Source organism: Acipenser ruthenus, chromosome 7, assembly GCF_902713425.1.
Source record: "Acipenser ruthenus chromosome 7, fAciRut3.2 maternal haplotype, whole genome shotgun sequence".
In the NCBI taxonomy this organism is placed as follows: Eukaryota; Metazoa; Chordata; class Actinopteri; order Acipenseriformes; family Acipenseridae; genus Acipenser; species Acipenser ruthenus.
This window is the reverse complement of record NC_081195.1, coordinates 24,335,649-24,344,352: the sequence shown is the minus strand read 5'-3', so window position 1 is coordinate 24,344,352 and position 8,704 is coordinate 24,335,649. Positions and strand designations below refer to the sequence as shown.

Below are 8,704 nucleotides of genomic sequence, written 5' to 3'. Positions count from 1 at the left end.
TTTCTAAAGAGAGTTTAAACTTTTAACCACCCCTCTATGGTTCGGAGGCAGCAGTCCTACCCTTATCTCATCCCCTTTCCACTCTTTGAAAATCTCAAGCATACACAACCATGAGAAAGCCAAATACATGTAGACAACCCTTTTGACTGGTGTTTCTCAGGGTTTTAAATGAAAACATCAGCCTAGACCTTTGTCTACTTGATTCGATCTACCTGTGGGGTTAGCGTTAGGTCTAGTCCCCAGGATTTGTATATTTATTTCCCATCCTGTCCAGCGTGGAGTCACAGAGCTTGTGACTCTTGTAACGTGTGAATGGCTAGCTGGATGGCTCTTACAATGTGTATACACCTTCATAAGAGAAAAGAAAAGTTGTAGATTGTTATTGCAAAGTGTTGCATCAAAACCCACAAGTCACTGTTTGCACCTGAGGCAGAATGGGTGTGGTGGCTATTCCATTGTGTGCAGTCTGCAACGTGTTTTGGCATTACAACTTTAAGCTCTTGTTTTTTTGGCAAGTAAAAACTTTAAATTAATTTTATTACGGGAGCATTTTCTGTGATTATTTCCTGTATGTTTTATAAATCATACAATAACAAAATTACCAGCACAGGACAAACAGGCCCAGTACCAAATAAAGCCTTATTTTTAAGCTTTTATATAGATTCAGAACACACAGGAGATAATATAGTAAGATATTACTGATCCCACAGCCTTGATGTATTGGAGTCTTAACACAGATATCAGTCACAGTTTGATACATTGTGCACTAAACTTCTTATCATGTCCCAAATTGAATCATTTGTTTTCATCCATAAATGTATTATTTTTTTCATACTGTTGGTTGTAAAAAAGAAGCAATTACTATAAGTTTTACTTCTCAATATTAATTATTCAGCAGTAACACAGGGCAGTGTTGTTGCGAAGTGATTTTTATTAGTAGAAGTGGGTCGCAGTACCGCGAGGTTTGAGAACCGCTGATATAGAGAGAGTTTGTTGCCTGGTTTTAAAAAGCTCTCCTATGACAGGGCATGTCTATTTTAGACGAAACTCGAGTTCATTAGGCTACAAATACAGATTATTTTAGATGTACAAATAATCTCAAATGGAAGTTCTGGAAATTATTTTTCTACAACAAAAAGGAAACAATTAAGGTTGCAAAAATGTAAATAGGGGCCTAATCAGATTGTTTGTTTAAGACCTATTTTTTTTTCTTTTAAAAAACGAACAAAACACGGGGAAGCTTTACACGTTAGTTAATACTAAATGCATTGTCTACAAGTAGAGTCAGCATACTGTGCTGGGAAAAACAGCAACTGTCAGTAACATTTCATTGTCAACTATCTTCTATTTTAATGAACACATTATTGCTGTATGTAAACATATTACCAATCAATCTGAATTTCTAAAGCAATGTTGAAATTGTAATAGAAACGCTATTTCACCATTTGTGTGACTTTCAGATTTTGCAATTTGTGAGTCGGGGAAGATGTCTACAGATTTGCTGAACTAGTCACAACATGCAAAGGTCTCTGCATATATAACTTGATTTTTTTTTTTTTCATTGAATAGCAAGTGTTACACCATTTTAACTCAAACTGCCAGGATCCCATGCCCTAGGTGTGCGTGTGTGCAGTATATTAAAAGAACAGAGAAGGAAAAGGTTGCGCAACATATTTCTAGATCAGAACTACGCCCACTGCAAAACCCCCGGGCAGAGTAGACAGAATGGGAGACACTCAGTGTGCAGCAGTCACAACAGTAATCAGACCAGTCAAGTCTCCTTATTTGTCGGGACGTTTTTTGGACACTTCTCACGGACAACTCTCGGGACAGAATTTCTACAGTATTTTTTATTTTTTTTTCAAAACTACTGTTAAACTCCTTTATCCGTTATATAGGCAGAGACGTTTGCATGTTGTGACTAGTTCAGCAAATCTGTAGACATCTTCCCAAAATCACAAATTGCGAAATATTGTGCAAGAAAGTCTAAAACTAACATATGAGACGCCAAGTGCACAAACAAAGCAGATTTAGCTTAATAAATAAATGTTAACAAAAACATACTTAAACGTTTTTAAATGTGTACTTTTCAGAGATCATTTATAAACATTGAAAACGCGTATCACAAATTCAACATTTAAAGTCAAGCTGGAAAGAAAAATGCTTTAGTCTTCAAATACTTTATTTATTTGTTTATTTATTTATTTATTTTTATGGCGAGTCAACATTTAGCGGACACGTTAAATTTGGGTTTGTAACAAATAAATCAGTAAATCTTGTTTTTACACTTGGCAAGTCAAATACAAATACATCGTAAAATATATTTGCTGCTTTTTTTTTTTTTTTACACTTGGTGCCCCATACAAAATAAGCCTTAAAAAATAACTGAAATCCAACCAATTCACCATAAACAAAGAGGCTGAAAATACTGAAAGCTTTGCCCCCTCTGCATGTATCACTCAGTCGTGTACTATGAAAGTACTGTAATAGTAATGGTGCCCCACCCTTTCCAGCTTAGAGAGTTGCAGACTCGATGAATAGGACTGTTTGTTTTTCGGGTTTTATTTATGGTCACGTGATGTCACTTAAAAGTTTTGAGCCGACTCCCTTAAACTCTTGGAAACGTGTTGATTGTGAAACAAGATCACTTTTTCTTTTCTCCCGTAAATTGAACGAGACTCGGATTCTATTTAATTGATAATGTAAAAAGAAAGAAAGAAAAGACAGCTCCTTATTTTTTTTAATTCAAAGCGAACACAAAAAGCGAGTTGAGTTAAATTGTTTTTCCCGGATTTCAAATCTTAATGACTCGTTGCAGACATGTCATAACCTGTTTTGATAATAGTTTCATCTTAATTCTGATTTAATTAAATCAATGTAACTCCACTCGTTGTTTACGTTCGGTTTGAATTAAAAACAGGTTAAGCTGCCTTTTTTTTTTTTTTTTTTACAGAATCATCGTCTCAATCAAGTTATGGGAGAAAAAAACGAAAGTAAACTTGATTCAAAATAAACGCTTTACCAAGTTTAATTGAACAGAGTCGGTAAAAACAAAGAAAAAAATCACTTGGCAATCGATGGTTTTAACCCTTTCGTGCATTACATATTGAAAATACCTGGAAAAAAACATTTTAAGTAGTTTTGGACACATAATAAATATATATTTTTAAATATGCATGACACACTATCTCCTAGCCTCATAAGAGGCGATCATGCATTTGCATCCTCCATATGTCCCCATATCAGGTTGCCCTACATGAAAAAGTTAAGCAATGTGTGTGTGTGTGTGTGAAATGCTCTGGGGCTGGGACTGTGTGAAGACAGAACAGGGAGAATAACTGAACACGTTTACCTGTTCATAGGTAAGATTCACACCCATTGCCGCAGCCATATAAAAGAGCCGCTGCAAAACAGCTGTTGAGATAAGAATAAACACAGCAAAACGAGCGCTTAAACTGTCCAAGAGAATCACCGGAGAAGACTGCCTCAAAATGGACGGTAAAAATGATATACATTCATATACTAAATATATACTGTAGAATAATCCCATCGTAGAGCAAAGAGGCAAGACAAGCCATTTTCATTAGCTGTCATTGCGCATTTAAAATAGACGAGTTGTTTTAGTTTATTTAATGATGGTCTTTTTTTTATAATCTTAAGCATGTATTTTAACATATATTTCTATGGAAACTGATGTATAATATTTTGCATCAGGTATGCTTTTAGAGTGTTGGGTCTTGTAAACTCGAATGGAATGAAGTACATTAGATCATTCGCATACGCTATTGGATTGTGAGTCACTCCAGCCCCGGTGCACGGCAGAGAGGTCGGGTCTGTCAGCATTGTGTACGACCACACCTGTTTTAACTTACGATGTGTTCTTATTCACGATTAACACTGAATATAAATAGCAATGTGACAATAACACGAGTGGTGACACAGAGAAAGGTATGAGGCTGCTCAATACAGATTGAGAAATATTGGTGGTGAGCTATGATTGTGTAAAATGAATGCATATATAATGTACCAAGCTGTGATCTGTCTCTGTTTGCACCCTAGACAAGAAGGACAAGAAGGGAAAGGTAAGTGAGCCCGTTCTGTTTGTGTGGTTTGTGTGGAAATAGTAATAACGCTTATTTGCAGCGGACACAAAAATAGCAGCAACCTCCCTTTTACTAAGTCTGAACGCAAGCGATTAGTTTAAATGGGTGCATGGCTGTTTGGGAGAATTGTATTACCATTTCGCTAGCTGAATAATGCTAGGCCTACGTTTACATATTGAATTACATACCGCTTTGTAGTTTCCCATTTTACTTAATGAAAAACTGACACAAATGGAAAAATGTGATATTTACAAATCTAGCATGACATACTGTACTACTATTATGGGTACTGGTAGACTTTTGTGATATTATTTTGTAGTTTTTTTTGCTTACATGATGTTAAATCAAAGATTTATTTATTTTGTTTTAATTATTTCTCAATGATAAAATTTTGGGTGATGCAAAAAGTTTGGCCACAGCTGTACACTTCCTAATCTAGCTTTGCAATCATTCTCAGGGGTTCTAGGTTCTGGGTTCTAGGTTCTGGGTTCTGGGTTCTGGGTTCTAGGTTTTGCTGCAGCAGTATTGCATTGTTCTCATTGTCCTCCAGACCTGCTGTTACCTGCCTTTGAAGTGTGTTTGAATTATTATTGTCGAGCTGAAGAATGTGAAATTAAGTTATATCATTTATTGAGTAATAAACACTTTTTTAAAAAATAAATATTTACATATATTTTGGTAAATGGGACTTTAAAGTCCTGTCGGTACTTGAAGAACTCAAAACAGCGCCAAGATAAGGCGGGCCCTTAAATTCCTGCCAGGGCTGAAAGGGTTAAACCGTGACAGTGTGATTTTAACACCTACAAAACCTTAGCAAGTGAAGCTATACAGCTGTTTTACAGATTGAAGCTGCACAGCTGTTTTACAGATTGAAGCTGCACAGCTGTTTTACAGATTGAAGCTGCACAGCTGTTTTACAGATTGAAGCTGCACAGCTGTTTCATGAAATTCATTTGGAACGTTTCAGCAGATCAAAGATGTGTAATAAAAGTGTTGACTCAGTGAGAATTCCTATATATAAGACTTACATTCAAAGAGATCTTCCTTGACATGCAAAATGTGTTTTGTCCACAGGACGCATGTGACTCATACAGCGATGGCTGCACAAAGGTAAGCTCACATCTCATTCAGTTAATAGGTTTCCTTTCCTTTTAACAAAAATGTAAAAGTGAGTAATAAGTATCTCATTAGTGATAAATATCCCCTTCGGTCACTTTTTTTTTTTATTACATTTTATAGAAATTGTAAAACGGTTTGTGTAAACTCTGTGGAGTTTGAGATGCGCCTCTGCCAAAACTTTTAACAAATAACTTTTTGCATTATAAAATAGATTGATAGACAGGAAACTTAACATGGTATAATTATACACAGAGTGACTGAAGGGGGTACAGAAGACCAGGAAATGTCTTAGGAAGCATTTTAATATGTATCAGCAAGTGCTGCTGGATTTATACAGTGATTAAAACCAGAGCCTTTTCAGAACAATCACAAAACAATCTATTAGCAATGAAAAGCTGAACCCATTGAAAATGTTTTTGAAGCCAGGGAAGGTTAGGCAAATGACTAAAGACTAGACCATGCCAAAAGCGGCTTGGTTGTGTGTGAAAAACAGAAGGTGGAACGCATGCATGAAATCCTGTATTCTATATGCATTGTTAAGGAATGGCTCTGGGTTGTAAATGAAATCTGTTTAACCTCTGGTACTTCATATATCTGTTCTGTCTTACAGGGCAAAGGAGAGCAGAAGGCAAAGGACAAGGGGAAGGGTAAAGGACAAGACCAGAAAGGACAGGACCAAAAAGGACACGAACAGAAAGGACAGGAGCAGAGTAAGTTCACACTGTTGAGCTACCAGATAGAAGCAGCATTTGATTCTAAAGAGCTGCATATTCTACTTTAAAGAATAAAACACGAAGGAAAATTACTTTATTGGATCTTTAGTGGATTAACTTGGTCGGATTCTGTTAAACATATAAACGAAAATGTATCTAAAATAATGACTGTATGTGCCACTGGCTCGCTTTCAATCTATTCCAGTTTCAGCCGTATCCAGAGTTATTGACTTGAGCAGCCCACAGCCTTGTTCCAACCAGACCTGAACCTAGGTGTTCAATTGAGTAGTTATAGACCCGCTTTGAACAAGGTCTCTGTTTGGAATTGATTAACACGAGTGAGTACCGCTGATGTAAGATAATATGAACTGCACCCTGACTCTTCCTAATCTGTCTGCAGAAGGCAAAGGGAAACATTAGTTCCAGTTCCAGCTCGTCAGACGCCGACGTGGGGAGGAAAGGTAAGCACTACTCATGCCTGACTAGAACTGTCTGCAAACACACCGCACAGAGCCAAACCTGCTGTAAGGACTTATATACGACTGTGATAACGGTAAACCCATGTGGTTGTGTGATACAACAACCTGAATAGTTAATTCTGTGTTCACCTTAGAAAATTATAACTCCTTACGCTGTGTCAGGGGATGAAGGGTTAGACTCCCGTTGGGTACCAGGACAGCCTGCAAGTTGTTTTGTAAGGAGGGGGTCATTCCTAGCAGAAGGTGACCATTTTGAGAATGTTCCGAGCTGAACATCATACCGAATTTTTGCAGTCTTGGAAATGGAAGGCAATCTGATTTCTTTTAAAGCTGTCAGGTCTCCAGTCTTACCAATTATGACTGAAACTGACTTGTAACAGGGAGATGCAGCTTTCATATACTGCAGAATACACGTCGACAATGAAATGTTCTTAAAAAAATCAGTGAGTCATAAAATGAATGCAACTGCAATTTCACAGGAGCGCAAAGCCCTCAACTGCTCTGTTCCTCTTCCTTCAGTTGTTTCGATAGATAATTCAGGACTGGTCTGCAATGTGCTTCCAAATTAAAATCTGCATGGATGATGTTTTAAACCAGTGTTCTTGGACACGGGTACTTCATGCATCCCTCTCCTGTCTTTCAGCCTAAAGCTGGACTCGAGGAACAGAAGAACAAGGAAAAAAAGAAAAGGATGCAAAGCAAGTCTACCCCTTTGTGCAGAGCTTAATCCAGCCCATTGTAGACCTGCAGAAACAGCACTTTGCAGCTTGAATTTAAACAGTTCAGTTCTGCACACTTGAACCATCTGTATGCCATCATTATGTTTGCTTGTTTTTCATTTTTGAACTTATTCATTTGTTAAAGGTGTCTTCCTAGTTTATGGTTTCCTACCTACGCTTGATTTCTGGTGTGTAATTGGTTACTCTAATAAAGATTACGTCATGGGAACCACTTACATTTGATCAGACTTGTGGATTTATTTCAATAACCTGCACACTATCTGAGTACACCCAGGCCTGTATTAAGGTATTTGGGGGCCCAGGGCTACTGACATTTCAGGGGCCCCCTTGGAGAACCCCCCCCCCCCCCAAGCACAAACTCATACAATACCAACACAATCATGTCATTCGAATAGACAGTGGACAGCGTTACCACTCACATCACAGTAGCTATGGCATGCAAAATAGTATGGTAGTCGGTACTACCACTAGCTCTCATTACCGACCGCATCGTTTCGAATTAAATCAACGCTAGCTGTAGTCGGTGGGACCATGTTATCAGGCAGCACAGCATGATATGACATTAGACAAAAACATAGTGTAGTCGGCGCTACTCTCAAGCTTCGTTAACATTGCAAAGTATAAAGACACATTTGACTTACCATTGCTAGATCTTATGCTTTCTTGCCTTAAAACTTAAAAAAGAATTCCTTACTAATGTCCGTGAAGTCCAGTTGGCGAAGCAGGTCATGTTCAGTGAACATGAGAGTTAAATGATTGAGTCATTAAATTCAGTAATTCATTAAATTCTCTCTGAGGCGGAAAAATTGCTGTCTTACTGGCAAATAAGGGGACACTTGCTCACCTAGTGCGACCTCACCTCCTCAGTTATCGGACCCCAACATGCCGTATCAGAGCTAGCAATAGCATTATCTGTTTCGTCAGTTTCTCTCGCCTTAAATTGGCAGTTCAATGGCTGGCTCTCGTTTTTCTCCTCTGCTGTACTAGTGGCTGTGCACTCAGCGCTAACCGACTCGCTGCTCGCTGCTTGCTCCTCTGACTCATGTGGCTCTTCCTCACTTTCATTCTTCTGACACCGACTTTTAAGAGTTTAGTGAGTTTTGGGGTACTATTTATAACCTCCTCGGATTTAGCTAGTTTGAGTTTAGTGATTTTTCTTTTTTTCGCACCGCTACTCAGCTTTTCTTATTTGAGTTAGCATAAGATTTTTTTATTTCGTCAAATAACTACGGCATGCCAAAAGGACACAAAATGTTTTAAAAAATAGGCAATTTGTTTAGTTTAGTACGTGCTTTTTTATTAGCCAACCGTTATCAGTTTGACTTTACAGCAGTGGGCCTCAAAGTAATTTGGGCACGGGCATAAATTGATCTTACTTGGCTGTTTGCGGGCACGCTGACTATTGCACAGGTTCTTATAGTATAACGTTATATAGAGAGTTTTAGTGGGAGTTATTCTTTGTTTACTCTGATAAGGCCAAGTCTCAGGCAGGAATTGTGTGTGCTGCGCTTATTTTTTAAATAATTCATATAAAATACGCATTGCAAATA

At 37.8% G+C, this 8,704-nt stretch overlaps 1 long non-coding RNA gene across 1 annotated transcript; it reads left to right on the top strand.

Moving 5' to 3' along the window:
* The first annotated feature begins 3,341 nt into the window (after positions 1-3,341).
* Positions 3,342-7,369, top strand: LOC117415983 (uncharacterized). The gene is made up of 6 exons (XR_004546497.3): positions 3,342-3,498; positions 4,060-4,082; positions 5,178-5,213; positions 5,833-5,932; positions 6,336-6,396; positions 7,058-7,369. It is a non-coding gene; the product is annotated as an uncharacterized LOC117415983 (long non-coding RNA).
* Positions 7,370-8,704: the final 1,335 nt, after the last annotated feature.